Consider the following 20855-nt stretch of genomic DNA (forward strand, 5'->3'; position numbering starts at 1 on the left):
CGGATTTCACTGAGTTCAATATGGGACCAGCATACGATGGGAAACAGACTGTGGAATTCACTCACACTGTGCTCTTCACATCAGCAACAGCCGCCCACGTTTCCCACCAATCTGAAGCTCTGACCAGCAACCAGCTCTTTGCACCAGCAGTGATCTCCTCACAGTCAAATGTCCACCAGCGACCGACTCTGCGCCAACAACGATTTCCTTGCTCTCCCGTGCCAATGCAAAGCTCTCCTTGAGTCTCCTGATGTGGAACTGGACAAAGTAGAAAGTCAACCTTCTACTGGGATAAACCTGGTCTGTATATCAGACCTCTGCTCTATCGCGCTCTGCCTGAACCTTTGACTTGGACCTGGACTAGTGTGACCTGATAACCTTGATTGGTACTTTTCACTTCTTGGTGCTATTTTTACCTAAAATTAAAATTCACAAATCTGGTTCAACTTTTCGGATTATTGATGTTTTAGTATCATTTATGTATTAAAATGTACCCTGTTTTTCTAAATTGGTTTTGAATTGTTCATGTGTTGTGCTTTCACTTTATTACTGTCTGAGTGCTGCATAAATAGTTTACAAATTCTCTCTAAGTGTAACATGCCTACTTCTGTGGCAAGCTAACAGAGGGTTAAGCACAGGTTTATTTTGCAAATTTGTGGTTCACCATGACAAGGACTGAGTTTATTTTTTAAGTGGAGATCTCACCCCTCTCAACTAACAACCCAGTTACATACAAGCATTACACTAAAAATTATTTAACCCCTTCGACGCTAATGACAAAGCCAGCTCGTCATGGGCGTTACCTGCGCTACGTGCATGACGAGCTCGCTTTGTCACAAACCGCATTTTTTAAAAATTTCAACGTGCAGCGGGAAAACCGGCGAGCGCGCATGGGGTTAAAATGTTCTCAAATGGGCTTCAGGGCTAATTGGTCCACATTGGGTGAGCGCCATTACTACGTTGGCAAGAAAAGCACTGGATAGTCGTTGCCACAAGCTTTGTGGTTGTAATAATAGCTATTCCACAGCTTTCTAATAAAGTTGACAGGAACCGCCACTGGCCTAATTGTACTAATGGTATATTGACCATACCTTGCTTCAATTGAAATCAAAATGTTATGCTGATACTTGGATGCAGGTAAAATTATCAAATGAAATGGCCCAACACCTAGAATAAAAAAACACCAAATGTACTGAAACACAGATAAATGGTATATTTCTTGGCTGTGTTTTTTTATATGGCAGATTTGTTGGGTTCTTTGCATCACTTGGATGATCCTGCTCTGGAGCTTGGTGGGGTGAGAATCACAGACCCATCACATTCTGAGGACTTGATTTTTTTAATCAATGGTCCAAATTGTCCTTCTAAACAGCTAAATAATTTGTACAAGGTTAATTTTGCTAATGTTCTTCAGATCAAATTAATTAAAAGAAAAATATGGCCTTTGGATCCCGTAAACCAGCATTCAAATGGGTAATAAACCCTTCTTCTACTGAGTATGATACTAACTGTTAATATCTAAGCAGCATAATAAATCACAAACTGTGTGGAAGTACCAATGACTTTAAATAAAATAGTAGATGTTTTTGTGTTAGTGATGCTATTAAAACTATCAAATAAATATGGGGGATGAGGAACTGGTCCTACCAAGGTGATTCCCCATTTTTAATTAGTTCCTATTTAGTTGTATGGCTTTCAATTATTCTCAGCCAAAATAATTGTATTTGTATTTTGTATTTGTTGAACAAATTTGTAATTACATGTTTCTGCTGTCTTTTAAATCTCAGTTCCATTGTCGGAAAATGTTACTCTTTTTTTCTATTTTTCACAGGCAGGTGACACTTGGGAACACATGCCTCAAAACTGCTTGTGCCCTTCACAGGAGCTACCGTGGTGGTGGATCCTGTGAACGGAGATCGCCACAGGGCCAACTGGGACCTCTAGATATGGTGGGCAGGCATCCAACCAGTGTGATGGGGGCACTACTCACCACCACCATCCTCATAGTTTGTGTCAGCTCACAGGAGTGTTCTGCAGTGCTTGCAATGGTGGTTTTACATTGATGGGTCTAAATGGCTTGGGATCTGTTTCATTTGTGGCTATCTCCGGTCAGAGCGAGGGGTGGCTTGTTACAGCTACTCTGCAAGCTGTAGCTGCAGCACCAGATAGCGGCAGGTTGCAGAGAATGATACCTTTTAGCATGTTCTCCAACTAGCCCCGGAGTTCACTACTCTGCTGTCCATGTCAAACTGTGGAACAAGCACTGCACCTGGACTCACTCATACTGCTTCACGCTACTGCAAGAGCCACTGCAGAATGCATGATCGTCTGCCTACCATCTTGTAAGGTACACACACAAAAAGTGTTTTCATTTAGCCTTGAATAGTTCAAGCAAATGTGCTTTCTTCTCCATTTTTACTCAGTAAAAAGAGGAAGATATGGCAGGGCCTGCTGGGGCTGCCTAGTAGATTAAGGGCTGCATATGATGATAGAGATGAAGGTGGGCCTGATGGCTAAGACTAGTAGATGGAAGACTGTTGAAGACTGCATGAGTTGACAGAGATGAGGGTGGGCCTGCATAATTTCTCAGGCCCACCCAATGAGGTCAAGCTCTAGAGAAGGCAAGTGAGTTGCGGATACATCATAGAGCTAGTACACTGGTTTTATATAAAACCTTTAATGGGTGTGGGAAAATGCCATTTGTTCTAATATTCTTCTTAATTTAACTTTGACCTGGAAGTGACAGAGCAGCGCAGGTGGGCTGGCAGCATGCATGTCACAAGGCATCATCACAATTCAGCTCCCATACCACAGGAGGTGTATTGATTTTGCATGCTTTCTTTCTTCCCTCGTCAGCCTCACCCCCAATCTGCTGCATGCACCACCTTTTTACTCTTTCAGCTTTCTCTACCTTGGTGATGCATTCATGAAGTCAAGCTGCCCTGCCATACCTTATCAGCTGCCCTACGAGGAAAGAAAGAATTCAGTTGTACTGACAGAGTGGCATCTCTGTAAGCGTTTTTGTCTACTTTTGCTGCACATGATTGTTATAGACATTCCATGCCAGTATTGTGTTTCTCAGCACAAATATAACTCAAATCTTTGCCTGTGCTTGTCATTAATAGGACTATGGGAGCCACTCATATAGAGGGCTGACTTTAAATAAAGATTATATTTGAACTAAACCTGTTGGATTTGCCTTTTCTGATGGATTTGTGAATGAAGGTCAAATAATAATATTATTGGTGCACAAGCGTAAAACATTTAGGGGCCGATTCCGATTCGGTAAAATCCCTTACAAATAGCCGTATGGAGCATATTTCCCATACGAATCGTACCCTTAAGCGTCCCCATACGTACGATGAAGTACGAGTCAGACCCAAAGCAGATCCCAGTACGATTCTTTTTCTACGGGAGCTCAAAACCTCAGGAAAAGCAGATTTCGAATCGAACCGTGTACGAAACAGACCCCCCCTGGGTACGGTGCGTATACCCCATGATTGCAGGGGTACGGTACATAGGGGTACGGTGCGTACACCACCCATGATTGCAGGGGTACGGTGCGTAGGGGTACGATGCGTACACTCCATGATTTCAGGGGTACGGTGCATATGTGATTGTGTGGCTCTCCGTACGAATCGCTCATATGCGACGTTTTCCGTACGAATTGCGTTCTCATTCCCCGGTCCGGATCGTACTTGTCGGGTCGTACAGCATGTTTACGATTCGTACAGTTCACTGTGATGGTCCGTGTCGTACGGATTTTCCCTTGCTTTTCGTACAGTTCGCAACAATTCGGTCATATTTTTTTCAAACGAATCGTACTATGCGATTCGGATGGAATTGTACGAGTCATAAGGAAAGGGCTACGGATTTGATTTGGTTGTACGATTGGTTTACGAAATAGAATCGGCCCCTTAGTGATAAACTCAATCTTTTTGTTAGTGTACTGGGCTAAACTGCAGCTTAATTTTGTCACATTTTACAATAGAGGAGGCAAAAAGGAAGAATATTGCTATTTCTCCTGATGGGAGAGGTAGGCAGGCTTTTAAGTGCCCAGGGCATCTGGTAACTGATTGTTGCTTCCTCTGTCTTTGAAGTCAACCTGAGGTATCACATTCTTTTTGTTGAGTTCTGACTCTCCAGGAACGCTTTCATTCAGAATGTCATGTAGTAATGACCTGAGGTTCTGCTCTATTTGTGCTCTCTTTTGAGGGACATCATAGGGATGTGTGGTACAACACTTGTGTGCGGCTGCAGCAATTGTGGGAAGTAGCAAATAAATAAATCACTGACGCCGAAAGACGGAGATGGGTGTATTGCTATCGGCATACACACTGTTGGGATCATTTAGAGCTGGAAGGGGGGTTTCCTGGCCCTTGCCTCCAGCACCATGCCCCTGGCAAAGAACATCCCATTCCATCCCATTTAGGGGATCTCCACTTGGTTGGGGTCTCTCTGCCTCAAGTGCTTCCGTCCCGTCGGCGTTTAAGATCATTGTATGCCAAAATATCTAGTTTATTATTGTACTATTAAAATATTGTAGCAATAATATCAACAAACAAAATGGAATGAAAGTAAATATTTTCAGGAAAGTCTATATTTATTATTCCTAACTCTAAATGTGCGTACTTTGGAGATATATATATCATCAAGGAATACTGACGGAGAGTAAAGTTTAGCACACATATTCTTACCCATTTATTCTCTTGGTGATTCATAATTTTGATACAATATAAAGGTAGCACGAAATTAAAGACTCAATATTCAGGGACCATACTGCTTGGGATGCACCATCCTGCTCCTTAGTCTATGTTTTTTTCTGTGTCATATAAGGTTGCTGCTTGTGGGCCAGTGGGTTTCACCATCCTTCAGGGGCAGATCTTTGGTAGTCCTCTCGTACCAGAGCTCATGTTGCTCTGAAAGGGAGCTTCTGGTGGGCGTCATCAAGTGTTCCTTTCTGGGACACTTTGCCTCATTCACAGTCAGTCTATCTAGAGATATTGGTGGTGTTCTATGGAATTTTATATTAACAGCATGGGGGTGAGGGACATTTAGCAATAGACTGAGTTTCCACCACCCCATGGGAGTTAAAAGAAGAGTCTTGAGTTGGCTACAGGTGAAATCAGGCCCTTGGCCATGCGGTGAAATCCTGTTCCTTTTATCTATGTAGATTTTGCAAAACGTTCATGTTTCTGGACATCTAGCACATTTCAACCCCCTGCCCTGGCAGACATGTGGTAAACTAAAACTTGTGTTTCATAGAGGAGGCTTAATTTGGTTTGTTGATCAGATGGTCAAGCCAGGCTGAAGCAGCCATGCTGTTATTCTTGCTTGGAATCTGCATGGGATGAAGGCACCGGAGAAAATGATAGATTTGAAAGGAAAAGAGAAGCTTTGAGTTCAGACATACCTGCCCTGCAGTGGCTAGAACATATTAAGATAATATTTGGGTGCCAGTCTGCAATGTTTGCTCATCTAGAGTGGAAGAGATTTTGGTGATAGATAGGTAGCAAGGGATCTCCAGGTGCTGCAACAAGAGTTTCCCTTGAAAGAGAGATAGGTGGTGTAGCAACACAAAGTACATGATAGATGGAATGCTGAATATAGTCAAACATTCACCCCCTTTCACAACTCTGGGTTAAATCCATAGTTTGTTTGCTCATCATGCCATCCCAGGTAGGACCCAGTCATATGCAAAACAGTGTTGAACCTGCTCCTCCTCATGGGAACAGTCCAGCCCGAATTGCCAGGCCAGGTCCTCCCTGGACTGGAAAGCAAGCATCCTGAGACTGGTTTCAGGGTGTGACCCCCTCATCAGCCAGGCTAGCTTGAATCCAGTGGGAAAGTGAGCACAGGACTCATGCTTGGGCATACCCCTCCCACTTAAGGTGACTATAACAATAAAAAAAGACGATGAATGGAATGCTGAACATTGTCAAACAGTCATCCCCAGTCACAGATATGTTGTTTTTGTGCTCGCTATGCCACCCCAGTTTGGACTCAGCCATATGCAAATCAGTCTTGACACTGCTCCCCGTGGAAACACTCCAGTCCGAACTGCGGTGCCCCATAGTGGGAAGGGTCTGCCAAGACGTGGGTCCTGTGCTCAATATGCCAATGGATTAACTCTAGCCTGGCTGATAAGGGGTGATACCCCGAAACTGGTCCCAGAATGCTTGCTTTTTTGGTTGAGAGAGGACCTGGCCTGGCAATTCAAGCTGGACTGGCATGTTCCCTTGGTGATCAGGGTCAAGGATGATTTGCATATGGCTTTGTCAAAACTGGCATAGTGTGGCAGGCAAAAAGGTGATGAATTAAACCCAAATCTGTGACTGGAGGTGAATGCTTGACAATGGTCCCTTTCTATCCATCATCTTTTTGTGGTGCTAGATAGCTGATGTATCCATCTTATTCTGTGCATTAACCACAGATTGGAGTTATTTTGGGCACAAGTCCTCCACATTAAATGGGATAAAAGATGAAGAATGCCCTTGTATTTAAATGCTGTTCAGAATGTCCCTGGAGGAATGAAAAGTGGTTTGATTTTGATTCCTTGACAGACCCCTTTGTGGACATTATTTGCATGCTCTAAGTCTGTCAAAAACCTCCTGTACACTATTTTCTGAAATGTGTATAAAACTTCATGCACATATGACAGAGACAGTAGTTCAGGTTCCTAATACTCTAATGAACTCTGGTTATGTACAGCTCTATTGATAATGGCTTTGTGCAGTGTTGAGAAATAATTCATACCAACAATCTCCCTTGCTACTCAAACAGGCTTACGGACCAACTCACACCCACACCTTCTTCACCCCTATCATTTGAACTCCTTGTGTCCAAAATACTGCTGCACATATGTTTGTGCAATGATGTCTAGGCAGAAAAATGGAAAACAACACTTAAAACCTACAAAGTAAGCACTGAATTATTCTGTGTTTGGACTTTTGGAATTCTAATGACTGGTCAAGTATTTTCAAATGCAATCCAACCGACCAGTACAATTTCCAAATGATCCATCGAATTCCCACAGCTGCAATTAACCAACCCCTATCGGAAGCACACATTTTACGACTGATAGATAAAAACTCTACTTACTTGAGCACACATAGACTCCAAGGAACACAAGAAGAATAGCAGGCGTCATTGTTGTGTTGTGGGTGGTTATTCAGGTTCTTCACAACTGAAAGCCTGGAAACAGAGTAACAAACATTCTGATGCTCTCTGTGTGTACTTCTTGGCAACGCCTGATAGTAAGAAAGCTAACTGGGCCAGATTCATCAGAATTGACTAGTATTTTAAGAACATTAAGGCTTAAGTCTCCTGTCTATTCTTTCTGACTCTATTATCTGTGTTTCTCAGTTTTAACCTCTTGCCACAAAGGAAAGACCCAGTCATTCACCTCCTCTACGACAGCACGATCATGCTTATTGTTGTACTATTGATTAGGGCATTCCATGTTGATGTCGTACAATCATTTCCGAGGTTTTCGAGTGCCAGCGTACCTGATCTCACATCAGAAGAATGACAGTCCCTCATTCTTGTGCTTGTGAAGTTTAGGAAAAAAGTTGAAAGTGGAGATTCACCAGAATGGGGTAAAGTACTTTGACATTCCATTGAGAGTTCCATTTGAGAATTCACTGTACTTGACACTCAAAGTAGCATGTTCTGCCTTCTTTCAAAAGTAGCCATATTATTTTCATTGCTGCACAGCAATGTTGATGAGCAATGTGAATTTCTAAGAAGAACAAAGAATAAAAACATGTTTTATTCCAGTTTGTCGCAGCATAGAACCCTGTCTTTTATGTTAATTTTTCAAAGTAACACGCCTTGTTATGAAGTATCTTACATATATTCTCCATCCTAGTCACATGGAAACACAAGTTAAACTGTTAGCTTTGTGTGTTATTTTATTATACATTTAATCAGAGGTTTGAAGTTCCTAAAATGTAGGAACATAGAACAGTCCCTGGTTCATGTACGCCCTCACAGTGGATGCGTTGATTGTTCTATTATCTCTAGAAGTTTGTTTGTCTTCTTATTTGCTATTCTCTCCAATCTGAAAACGTTATACCGTATATATAACGTTATATATCCTGAATGCATTTAATTACTGGATAAACTTGGGTTAACCATGTATTTTCTATTTATAGAGCAGTAGTATTTCACATCTAGGTCTACTTTGTGTATTTAAATAATCTGGCAGATTTATATTGCTGATACAACTTTAAACAAGCATTTGCAATGCAATCGGTCTCGCATTTTTGAAATTTAGAGCTATTAGTATTGTAAATGACAAGGTTTTTTACTTATGCTTTTTGACCTGCTGAACTAGGCAATGCATTTCATTTCATTTCGTGAAGCTTTATTCGGTGCTTAAAAACATGACCATAAAAGCACAGGCAATACAATACAAGCAGAGCAATAACAAGTTTAAAAATACAGATTAAAACAGAATTTAATATAGACAAATTATTAAAATGACGTACTTTTCCTATATTCAATTGATTTATATATAAAAGTGGCAATATAAAAACATTTGTCCGGGGAGTTCGTATTATAGATCAACTTCATTGCATCTTCCACATTGAAAATACCATACTTTACAAACAAGGGTTTCAGGTAGGTAACCCGAACATTCAAGAAAAGGGGGCAGATTAACATAAAATGCAGGGTGCTTTGTTTAGAATGCCCGTCACACGGGCAAGGGCCAACAGGGTACTTTTTTCGGATGAGGAAAGGCCACCAAGACGTGAGCCAATCCAAATCTGAGTCTTGTTAGGACAAATCTATGACTTGTTCTAGTTACCATACTCAGGTATAGCTGATTGCCTTCGCTTTCAATGTATTTATTATAAAGCTGGACTGTTGAAAGACAACTATTCGCTACAGAACGTTTTTGGGATCTATATAGCAAAAAAGTATCTTTCATTTCTTGTTTAGAGATATTTCCGATGGAACGTGGATCTAACATTATGTTGATCCCATAGATGGTTAGAAAACTGTCAACGACATATTTAAGCCAGGGTTTCTTGGTACAATTTTCCAGGTTGAGACAATCCCTGATAACAAGTTGATTGAACACTGTCTCATCCTTACGCCAAATCGACTGAAAAAGCATCAAAGGCCTTAACGGGATTAGGTCACCTAAATAGACTGCCCCTACCTCCTTATGGATTAAATCAGTTGCTGCTGAGGCAGGTAGGCACAGGAGTTTTTTAAGGAAGATATTTTCTTCCCTTTGCAACAAGCCTATATTAGTGTAACCCCACAACCCAGCCCCATATAGTGCAATAGAGACACTCCTTGCCTTGTAGATCTCCATCATATCTCTAATTCGCCTGTCTCCTAACTTGGAGGCGAATTTAAAAACGCCATAAGAGCTTTTTACTATCTTCGTTCTTACGTTTAATAAATCCTGGGACCAGCTTCCATTACTAGAAAAAATAACACCCAAATAGCAAAAATTTTCTACCTGCTGTACTTTCACCCTTTCAATATAGAAGGCCAGGTTTTTATAAGTTCTTGTCCCACAGATCATGGTATGGGTTTTACTTTTATTGATCAACAACTTCCTCTCCCTGATGAAATCAGAGAACCGATCCATCAGGCGCTGTAGGCCAATGGCGGTCCGTGATAGAAGTATGGCATCGTCTGCATGGAGCAGAACGGGCACACTAGACCCAGCTACCTGTGGGGCATCGGCCTTAACTGTTTTCAGGACGGAGTCTATGCCATTAATAAACAAAGTTAGGAGTGCACTCACCACTTGTCCCATATCGCAGACAGGCTTGCATCTTGTTATATAGTCTAGCTAGAAAGTAGACGATTTCCTCTGGTGCGCCAAGTTCTAACAGGGCTTGCCAATGTAGGGAGTGATCAACCAGATCAAATGCACTGCTTAGATCGGCAAAGCAGAGATATAAATTACCCGGCTTAGCCTTGGTATACTTGCCGATCAATAGTTCTAAATTCAGGCATTGATCTAGGGTCCCACAACCCTTTCTAAAGCCATACTGGGAGGTAGCAAGAATCCCCTTCTCCTCTGCCCAGTCTTCCAACCTGGACAGCAGCACCCTACTCATGATTTTCACCGATGAGTCAAGTAAGCTAATAGGTCGATAATTACTTGCTGCTGTCTTATCGCCCTTCTTATATATAGGGATGATAATCGAATCTCCCCAGGTAGGTGGAATCGTGGCTATAACTGCTGCATTGAGAACCAAAGTGAGTATCGGTCCCCAAAGTAAAGGAAGAGCCCTGTACACATCTATTGGGACTCCGTCAGGGCCCTGAGCCTTTCCCCCCTTACTAGCTTTGATGCTGCATTCGACCTCCCCCAGGGTTATGTCCAGAGGGGCTATAGGCCAATGCCTTTGCACTACTTCATTTGCGCCGTTAGCTTGAAATACGGCTGAAAAGTGGGAAACCCATGCCTCACTACTGACGTTAGATGAGAGTAGGGGAGTTTTGTCGTCTTTGAGGAAGGGGGAATTAACGGTGGACCAAAACAGGCAGCTGTCAGAAGTTGCTGCTGCCTGCGTTAATCTATCCCACTCTTCCTGTTGTAACTCCCGCTTCCTTTTGTTGAGTGCCATTTTATAATCATGTCTCAGTAGTAAGACTTGATTCCTATCCCTTGGTTTAGTGGCTAGGGCCTGCTTCAATTGGGATAGAAGAGCTGTGCAGGTGTGATCGAACCAACCCTTACTGTGGTCGGTCGAACCTGGCCTTTTTCCCGTAAAAACGCTGTTAATAATTCTGTTAATATTGACAAAATTATTAACAATAGAAACAGCCCCACTACCTAGAGTCAAGATGTCGTTAATATCCGTCAAAGTTCTGGTTATAATAATAGGCAGAACTATTTCGGATTTTTCCCCTTTCCATCTCATCCTGGTCCCATTTGACCTGTGGGGCTCAACATTATCTAGGGTTCTCGGGACCCGCTTATCCGTGCAGTTCCAATTTTCTATATTCATGACTAAACAGTTATGATCACTTAGGTTAGGTACCTCAATAACTGCAGCTAAACAATAAGTTGATATGCTAGTTGAAACCATAATATGATCAATGTTAGAATTAGTGTTTCTCCTGGTAAAGGTAGGGATAATTTGTCCACTAACATCTTTATCCGGTTGTACCAACTCCAAATCATAAGCTGACATAATACCGTTGATTGCCTCCCCATAGTCATTATGTGGAAAGTGGGCTGTATTAACACCATTATAGTTTAACACCCCACAGACCCTAGAAAGTGACAAAGGACAAATTGAAAAATTACAATCGCCTAACCAAATATAGGTACAAGTACAAGTTGCTTCTGCTGCAAGCTTCATGAGGGCACTTTCCATCTATAACATTGTGCCGTGAATTATTAAAAATATTGTTATAGAAATTAATTAAAAGGACCTCTGTACCTTCTTTCAATTGTACCCATAAAATTTGGGAGTGAGTCCCAACTGTTACATGTTTTACTACTTTCAACGTCAGGTCCACTGATAGGAGAAAGATTAAACCTCCTTTAGCTCTCCCATGCCTCGACTCAACAGCTTCTAAACTGTAACATACATACCCTTCAAAACTAGGTTTTATAACACACCACGTTTCTTGAAGGCATAAAATGTCGTAAGACCTGATCATATTCTCCCACCCCAAATTGTTCTTTTTCAAAGCCCAACCAGCTATATTCCAGCTCACAATGGAGGTTCCCCCTATAATACACTTATTATGTTCATTTTGGTCAACAATGAGATTAACATCAACCTCGATGGGATCAATATTAGAGGACTCGGCATATGCTGTTAGTTGATTACTCTTTTCCCTCCCTATAGCCGTGTCAGGTACCATAACACTGTCAGGCACTATAGAGGTAGAATCCTTGGGTTTCCCCAGATCTAAAATAGGCCCACCTAAGTGTGTTCCTTGGACGTTAAGGGGTGAATTAGGCTGAGATATGCTGAACTTTAGATGTCAATCGTTCTGATCCAAGGAACTCAGAGCTTGAAATCTATTCTGTAATGGTACCTCATATATTGAACCTTGGTTGAGGGTAAAGGGTATACCTCTATTGGTAGCTTGGGGCATCTTACTCAGATGATTATAAAAGTAACCCAAAGGGTGTACAAGTACATCATTAGCATTTGGGGTTAGAGAGGCAGCTCTAAGCAGGACAGTTGCCGCATGCTGAGGATATTTAAAATTAACAATAACACATTCCCCCCTACTGGACCTACTTGAGTTCCCAATCCAATCAACTCTTCTAGTTGTTAGTATTTGGTCTGAGTAGTTGTTTGGGAACCCACATTGTCTGTGTAGCCACGAAACCATTTTGTTCTTTAGAGAATCGTGTGACTCCTGAATTTGGGGGGTATGTGACTGACTAGTATCGAGAGGCGGAACATTAGTTAAAACAACTACATAAGGAGCACAGTCTGGTGGAATATCGATATAACTACTCTTCTTTGGCGCAGATCCACCTAACGTATTTGTTGGTACTGTTGTTACCTGTGCAATCCTACTACCCCCTGGTAGAACAGGTGAAGCTGCTTTATTTAAGCTTGGCCTTTTAGCGGGTGGCTTCGAGGCATTATCACGAACAATCCTATGATCCGCTGGTGGGCCGGCTATAACTACATTACTTAGGTTAGATCTCCCAGGTGGCTTCGGGTCAGTGTCATTAGAAATTACCCCCCTCTCTGTAGGCCTAGGGTTGTCGTTCTTGCCAATATGCGCATCCAGTAGTCTGCCCAATCTACCCACCTCAACTGTCAGAAAGTCTAGTTTGTCCACAAGTGGTTTGACAATTGTTTCAATCTTCCCCTCTATAATACTAACCAATAAATCAAATTGCTCTAAATTAGAGTTAACCTTGCAGTTCTTATTCATAGTATCAATCTCGCTGGCATTATTATTAGGGGTAGGTTCCGCTTTCTTTTTATTATGAATTCCTCCGCGCCTGGTTTGTACTTTCCTGCAGGCCCTCACTGTTCTCAGGGCCATGGAGCGCGGTGGTGTAATGGCATCAGGTGTTTCGGTAGATTCAGAGGAATCCTGGGTTTGGACTGGATCAGCTGGTATTTCCATTAGAGCATCATCAGGATCACCATTATCGTCCCCGGGCAAATCATTACTAATTACAGGCAATACAGTTGGCAAGTCCGGAGGATTCTCCCGGCCTAACAACTTTCTACGATCGTTGTTAATTTTGTTCACAACCTTTACTAGGTAATTGTCCATGGTTGATTTATGTTTGGACATCTTGGAAAACCAGTGTAGAGGTGTGGAAGGATGAGCGGCAGGTAAGCAGTTGGACTCAAAAAGCAAAAGAAGTATAAAGGTACTATGTGGCACGAGAGGCGTAAGAAAATATATTTTAAAATATGGAACGGTCAGATGTTCGCATAGCTTGTAACTTACTAAGTAAAAGGGTCTTTGTTCCGACGGCCAAGGGGGATGGCCCAGCCCTGCCTCGTTCTGCCCCGGACTGTCACAGACTGTCCGCCCTTTGTCCGGGCTTCGTCCGGCGCGTCCCGTGTGCGTCCCGCACAGCGGAGACTGTTATAGATTTATAGAGCGTTAGCTCGAGGGTGAGTGGGCGGGCCACAGCACAGCTGGTGTAGCGCACGGACTCCTGGGCGCTGGAGTTCCTGTGCGTGCGGCGTGCGGCAGTGAAGGTTTTCTCCCTCCGAAGGTTTAGGCAACACAGCACCCGTCGGTACTACCCCTCCTGGGGCAGCAACAACTCCGGCGTCCAATGCCCTGAGACGCGATGCGGGACCCGCGCCAGCGGGTTCCGTGAGCCGTAATGAGGGCCTCGAGGGTGAGTGGGCGGGCCGCAGCACAGCTGGTGTAGCGCATGGACTCCTGGGCGCTGGAGTCCCTGTGCGTGCAGCGTGCGGCAGTGAAGGTTTTCTCCCTCCGAAGGTTTAGGCAACACAGCACCCGTGGGTACTACCCCTCCTAGGGCAGCAACAACTCCGGCGTCCAATGCCCTGAGACGGGATGCATATCATGTACTAGCAGGGTTAAATAACCACTTCATAGCCAAACAAGAGAACATTTAAGTATTTTACTTAAGCATGATAAGGCAAGCTAGTTTAGCCAGAACAACACAAACTGTCTCCGATGACTGGTGTGGGGGGTCAAATATGGCACTGTACATACAGCTACACCTAGTACATGCTGTACTGTAAGGGAGTGCAGCTACTTAGCCCATCGCATACTGCACTCCTCCTATAGCAACCTCCTCGGAAAACACAGCAAATTGTTAAGTGGAATTTGCAATTGCTTGGCTACTAAAAGGTTGTCAACCCAAAAACTTGGGGATTTAGATTCGATTTTACAAAATCGATTAATAGAACAGGCATTATTTGGCAGTTTCCATGGTGCATGCAAAACAAAGATACATGCCAGCTGAGAGCTCCAGCCGCTCTGCAAGACTGAAGGAGGAAGGGGAGAGGCCAAGAATGGGGAGAATCCGAAGTTTGGGAGAGAGAAGAGACAGTTACTGGACGGCTGCCTAAAGTACACAACGAGTGTGGCATCCGTGATGAAAGAGTCTGCACAGCGCAAATAAAGCAGAGTAAACAAACCTGCATGATAAATAAATGGGGAAAAAGATATATTGCATCACGGCTAAAAGACTGCTGCAGGGCACTTTACTGTGTACACCACATTTACTGCACAGCAGGAATGCATGTAGGAGTTGGAAACGGGACAGTGGTTTCAATTACTCAGTTGGTAAGTGTGCTTGTAGGTCCTGATGCAAGTCACTACTACAAGTGGATAATGCACTATTTTCACGTAGCTTGATGTATCAATTGTAAATAATGAAAGTATATGTCATATCAAAATTAAAATGTAAGGCAAGCAAATTTTCACAAACTCTGATTGAATAAAGTTGTGCAGCAGATAATATAATTACTATACATTTACAGACTGCTTAGAAACAACGCCGTAACAGCTAAGGCTCCAATTCTTGTATTTATGCACATAGACATCTTCTCTCTGCACCGCCCGGCTCTCTTTTTCCCCACAGGGGGGTAACATCCAAACTTTTCTCCTCTCTACACACCTCCAAACCCCATCCCACAATTCCTGCCCCCGACACACTCCAACCCCCTACTCTTTCCACCACACATGAGCTAGGTGTCAGATGTGTGTCCACACCTCCAATTCAGTTAACCATTCACAACCCTTCCTTGTATCCCTAAATATCTAAATCTCCAACATCTTCCAGATACCAACATCCTCTATGGATCCTAAGTACCACTCTTCACATTCCAAAGAGGTACAACGTAGAACTACTTCTTTACCACTAGTAGTTCGATCATCTAAGCAAACGTCTACCTAGAACCTGTCACTTATGAGAAACGTTATGTACAACTTAAGGGAATTCTGTTTGCAAGACAACTGCACAATAACATAAAAGTGACACCGAACGATCATCAATGGGTCTATATTTAGGAAAATAACACTATACAGTCACGGTTAAGTGGACGGTATGTGTGCAGAGCACTGCCCTCTTCCTACACCTCTCTGACCACAGCAAGGCAAGTCTAGACCTGCATCACCACAGGATCACTAGTTCACTAGACTCTGGAAGTAACTAGCTACAAGGCTGATAAGTGCTTTAAGTTGGTCGACGCTAGCCCCAAACAAACACGCCTCCAATGTTACCACGAATATGCCCCACCTTTCTGACGATGCACGTCGCGGCTGAGCTGAGGAACCTGTAGCTGGTGCAGAAATAGTTCATTACCTCCCCGTCCCATTCCTTAACAGTGAGCAGCTAGTCTGCTCTACAGAAACCTATTACCTAGCTGAGCTTTTGCACTTCCCCCAGCATGGCGTTACCATCATGTGACAATAAAGGGGGAAGTGCAGTAGAGAAACATCCTGTTCCTTTTTTTCTGCATTGCAGTTGCCTTGTTACCTGGCTGTGCTGTGGGTAAGTGTTACCTTTTTGTTCTCTTGTGTTGCGGCGGCCTGCTTTAGCGGCCGCCTTTTTGCTTTTTTCTGCCCCTTTGCTGCCCTGCCTGATGTGCCTTGATGTGCGATTCGCTTTAGCGGCTGTTTTTCGACCTCCCCGGACCTTTAGGATACCAGTTAACCCCTTTAGTGCAGAAGGAGACTTGGATGGAAAATCCGGTGCTGTTACATCTGTGCTTGGGGTGGGTAAGGTGGGCACTGTTTTCACACCAGCACGAACCTATAACGTATGGCTACCTCAGGACCAGATACATAAGTTAACCCCTTGACTGAGGCCGAGCAGAAGGCACCTGTCTTACTACTGTTCTCAGGCACAGGACAAAGCTATTAAAAGTAAGCTGGTCTGTCACTCACCCAACCATTTTTAGGTCGAGCTGACGTTAGCATTCATGCGAAGCATGAATGCTGTCAGCTCGACAACTAATGTGATCCGTTTTTAGGAGAGTGGACACCAAAGTGTTACGAGCGTTTTCAGTGCCGGATTTCACCTCGGGAGCGCGCAGCATTGTCTGCAGTGGCAGTGTCAGTTTCGCTTTTTTATTACTTTCGTTTTTCCCGAGGCTGGCTGAGGCTGGCTTGGAATGAACAGGCTTGCCCCCGCGCATGCGCAGAGTAACTCACAGCCCTTGTTTATATTTGTTTTAGTTCCGTGATGCTCCGATCTTTGCCCCTTCCGAGTGGAGCTTCCGAGTGGAGCTTCCGAGTGGAGCTTCCGAGTGGAGCTTCCGAGTGGAGCTTCAGAGTGCAGAGTGGAGCTTCAGAGTGGAGCTTCAGAGTGGAGCTTCAGAGTGGAGCTTCAGAGTGGAGCTTCAGAGTGGAGCTTCAGAGTGCAGAGTGGAGCTTCAGAGTGGAGCTTCAGAGTGGAGCTTCAGAGTGGAGCTTCAGAGTGGAGCTTCAGAGTGGAGCTTCAGAGTGCAGAGTGGAGCTTCAGAGTGGAGCTTCGGAGTGGAGCTTCGGAGTGGAGCTTCAGAGTGGAGCTTCAGAGTGGAGCTTCAGAGTGCAGAGTGGAGCTTCAGAGTGGAGCTTCAGAGTGCAGAGTGGAGCTTCAGAGTGGAGCTTCAGAGTGCAGAGTGGAGCTTCAGAGTGGAGCTTCAGAGTGGAGCTTCAGAGTGGAGCTTCAGAGTGGAGCTTCAGAGTGGAGCTTCGGAGTGGAGCTTCGGAGTGCAGAGTGCAGATTCAGAGTGGAGCTTCAGAGTGGAGCTTCAGAGTGGAGCTTCAGAGTGGAGCTTCAGAGTGGAGCTTCAGAGTGGAGCTTCAGAGTGGAGCTTCGGAGTGCAGAGTGCAGATTCGGAGTGGAGCTTCAGAGTGGAGTGGAGCTTCAGAGTGGAGCTTCAGAGTGGAGCTTCAGAGTGGAGAGTGGAGATTCAGAGTGGAGATTCAGAGTGGAGAGTGGAGCTTCAGAGTGGAGCTTCAGAGTGGAGCTTCAGAGTGGAGCTTCAGAGTGGAGCTTCAGAGTGGAGCTTCAGAGTGGAGCTTCAGAGTGGAGATTCAGAGTGGAGATTCAGAGTGGAGATTCAGAGTGCAGATTCAGAGTGCAGATTCAGAGTGCAGATTCGGAGTGGAGCTTCGGAGTGGAGCTGAGCTTCAGAGTGGAGCTTCAGAGTGCAGAGTGGAGCTTCAGAGTGGAGCTTCAGAGTGCAGAGTGGAGCTTCAGAGTGGAGCTTCAGAGTGCAGAGTGGAGCTTCAGAGTGCAGAGTGGAGCTTCAGAGTGGAGCTTCAGAGTGGAGCTTCAGAGTGGAGCTTCAGAGTGGAGCTTCAGAGCGGAGCTTCAGAGTGCAGAGTGGAGCTTCAGAGTGGAGCTTCAGAGTGGAGCTTCAGAGTGGAGCTTCAGAGTGGAGCTTCAGAGTGGAGCTTCGGAGTGGAGCTTCGGAGTGGAGCTTCAGAGTGGAGTGGAGCTTCAGAGTGGAGCTTCAGAGTGCAGAGTGGAGCTTCAGAGTGGAGCTTCAGAGTGCAGAGTGGAGCTTCAGAGTGGAGCTTCAGAGTGCAGAGTGGAGCTTCAGAGTGGAGCTTCAGAGTGGAGCTTCAGAGTGGAGCTTCAGAGTGGAGCTTCAGAGTGGAGCTTCGGAGTGCAGAGTGCAGATTCAGAGTGCAGATTCGGAGTGGAGCTTCAGAGTGGAGTGGAGCTTCAGAGTGGAGCTTCAGAGTGGAGCTTCAGAGTGGAGTGGAGCTTCAGAGTGGAGCTTCAGAGTGGAGCTTCAGAGTGGAGAGTGGAGATTCAGAGTGGAGATTCAGAGTGGAGAGTGGAGCTTCAGAGTGGAGATTCAGAGTGGAGAGTGGAGCTTCAGAGTGGAGATTCAGAGTGGAGAGTGGAGCTTCAGAGTGCAGAGTGGAGCTTCAGAGTGGAGCTTCAGAGTGCAGAGTGGAGCTTCAGAGTGGAGCTTCAGAGTGCAGAGTGGAGCTTCAGAGTGGAGCTTCAGAGTGCAGAGTGGAGCTTCAGAGTGCAGAGTGGAGCTTCAGAGTGGAGCTTCAGAGTGCAGAGTGGAGCTTCAGAGTGCAGAGTGGAGCTTCAGAGTGGAGCTTCAGAGTGGAGCTTCAGAGTGGAGCTTCAGAGTGGAGCTTCAGAGTGGAGCTTCAGAGTGGAGCTTCAGAGTGCAGAGTGGAGCTTCAGAGTGGAGCTTCAGAGTGGAGCTTCAGAGTGGAGCTTCAGAGTGGAGCTTCAGAGTGCAGAGTGGAGCTTCAGAGTGGAGCTTCAGAGTGCAGAGTGGAGCTTCAGAGTGGAGCTTCAGAGTGCAGAGTGGAGCTTCAGAGTGGAGCTTCAGAGTGCAGAGTGGAGCTTCAGAGTGGAGCTTCAGAGTGCAGAGTGGAGCTTCAGAGTGCAGAGTGGAGCTTCAGAGTGCAGAGTGGAGCTTCAGAGTGCAGAGTGGAGCTTCAGAGTGCAGAGTGGAGCTTCAGAGTGCAGAGTGGAGCTTCAGAGTGGAGCTTCAGAGTGGAGCTTCAGAGTGGAGCTTCAGAGTGCAGAGTGGAGCTTCAGAGTGGAGCTTCAGAGTGCAGAGTGGAGCTTCAGAGTGGAGCTTCAGAGTGCAGAGTGGAGCTTCAGAGTGGAGCTTCAGAGTGCAGAGTGGAGCTTCAGAGTGGAGCTTCAGAGTGCAGAGTGGAGCTTCAGAGTGCAGAGTGGAGCTTCAGAGTGGAGCTTCAGAGTGCAGAGTGGAGCTGCAGAGTGGAGCTTCAGAGTGGAGCTTCAGAGTGCAGAGTGGAGCTTCAGAGTGGAGCTTCAGAGTGCAGAGTGGAGCTTCAGAGTGGAGCTTCAGAGTGCAGAGTGGAGCTTCAGAGTGGAGCTTCAGAGTGGAGCTTCAGAGTGGAGCTTCAGAGTGCAGAGTGGAGCTTCAGAGTGGAGCTTCAGAGTGGAGCTTCAGAGTGGAGCTTCAGAGTGGAGCTTCAGAGTGGAGCTTCAGAGTGCAGAGTGGAGCTTCAGAGTGGAGCTTCAGAGTGCAGAGTGGAGCTTCAGAGTGGAGCTTCAGAGTGCAGAGTGGAGCTTCAGAGTGGAGCTTCAGAGTGCAGAGTGGAGCTTCAGAGTGCAGAGTGGAGCTTCAGAGTGGAGCTTCAGAGTGCAGAGTGGAGCTTCAGAGTGCAGAGTGGAGCTTCAGAGTGCAGAGTGGAGCTTCAGAGTGGAGCTTCAGAGTGGAGCTTCAGAGTGGAGCTTCAGAGTGGAGCTTCAGAGTGGAGCTTCAGAGTGGAGCTTCAGAGTGGAGCTTCAGATTCAGAGTGGAGCTGCAGAGTGGAGCTGCAGAGTGGAGCTTCAGAGTGGAGCTTCAGAGTGGAGCTTCAGAGTGCAGAGTGGAGCTTCAGAGTGGAGCTTCAGAGTGCAGAGTGGAGCTTCAGAGTGGAGCTTCAGAGTGGAGCTGCAGAGTGCAGAGTGGAGCTTCAGAGTGGAGCTTCAGAGTGGAGCTTCAGAGTGGAGCTTCAGAGTGCAGAGTGGAGCTTCAGAGTGGAGCTTCAGAGTGCAGAGTGGAGCTTCAGAGTGCAGAGTGGAGCTTCAGAGTGGAGCTTCAGAGTGCAGAGTGGAGCTTCAGAGTGGAGCTTCAGAGTGGAGCTTCAGAGTGGAGCTTCAGAGTGGAGCTTCAGAGTGGAGCTTCAGAGTGGAGCTTCAGAGTGCAGAGTGGAGCTTCAGAGTGCAGAGTGGAGCTTCAGAGTGCAGAGTGGAGCTTCAGAGTGGAGCTTCAGAGTGGAGCTTCAGAGTGGAGCTTCAGAGTGGAGCTTCAGAGTGGAGCTTCAGAGTGCAGAGTGGAGCTTCAGAGTGGAGCTTCAGAGTGGAGCTTCAGAGTGGAGCTTCAGAGTGGAGCTTCAGAGTGGAGCTTCAGAGTGCAGAGTGGAGCTTCAGAGTGGAGCTTCAGAGTGGAGCTTCAGAGTGGAGCTTCGGAGTGGAGCTTTGGAGTGGAGCTTCAGAGTGGAGCTTCAGAGTGGAGCTTCAGAGTGCAGAGTGGAGCTTCAGAGTGGAGCTTCAGAGTGCAGAGTGGAGCTTCAGAGTGGAGCTTCAGAGTGCAGAGTGGAGCTTCAGAGTGGAGCTTCAGAGTGGAGCTTCAGAGTGGAGCTTCAGAGTGGAGCTTCAGAGTGGAGCTTCAGAGTGGAGCTTCGGAGTGGAGCTTCGGAGTGCAGAGTGCAGATTCAGAGTGGAGCTTCAGAGTGGAGCTTCAGAGTGGAGCTTCAGAGTGGAGCTTCAGAGTGGAGCTTCAGAGTGGAGCTTCAGAGTGGAGCTTCGGAGTGCAGAGTGCAGATTCGGAGTGGAGCTTCAGAGTGGAGTGGAGCTTCAGAGTGGAGCTTCAGAGTGGAGCTTCAGAGTGGAGAGTGGAGATTCAGAGTGGAGATTCAGAGTGGAGAGTGGAGCTTCAGAGTGGAGCTTCAGAGTGGAGCTTCAGAGTGGA

The 20855-nt window shown here is 45.5% G+C and overlaps 1 long non-coding RNA gene across 1 annotated transcript in view; it reads right to left on the reverse strand.

The window, feature by feature from the left end:
• Positions 1-20855, reverse strand: part of LOC144807894 (uncharacterized) — a 66898-nt gene that overhangs the window by 24601 nt on the left and 21442 nt on the right. Inside the window, exon 2 of the long non-coding RNA XR_013606504.1 lies at positions 7102-7194. This is a non-coding gene — a long non-coding RNA (uncharacterized LOC144807894). The remainder of the gene's footprint in view (positions 1-7101; positions 7195-20855) is intronic.

This window comes from Lissotriton helveticus, chromosome 1_2, assembly GCF_964261635.1.
Source record: "Lissotriton helveticus chromosome 1_2, aLisHel1.1, whole genome shotgun sequence".
In the NCBI taxonomy this organism is placed as follows: domain Eukaryota; kingdom Metazoa; phylum Chordata; class Amphibia; order Caudata; family Salamandridae; genus Lissotriton; species Lissotriton helveticus.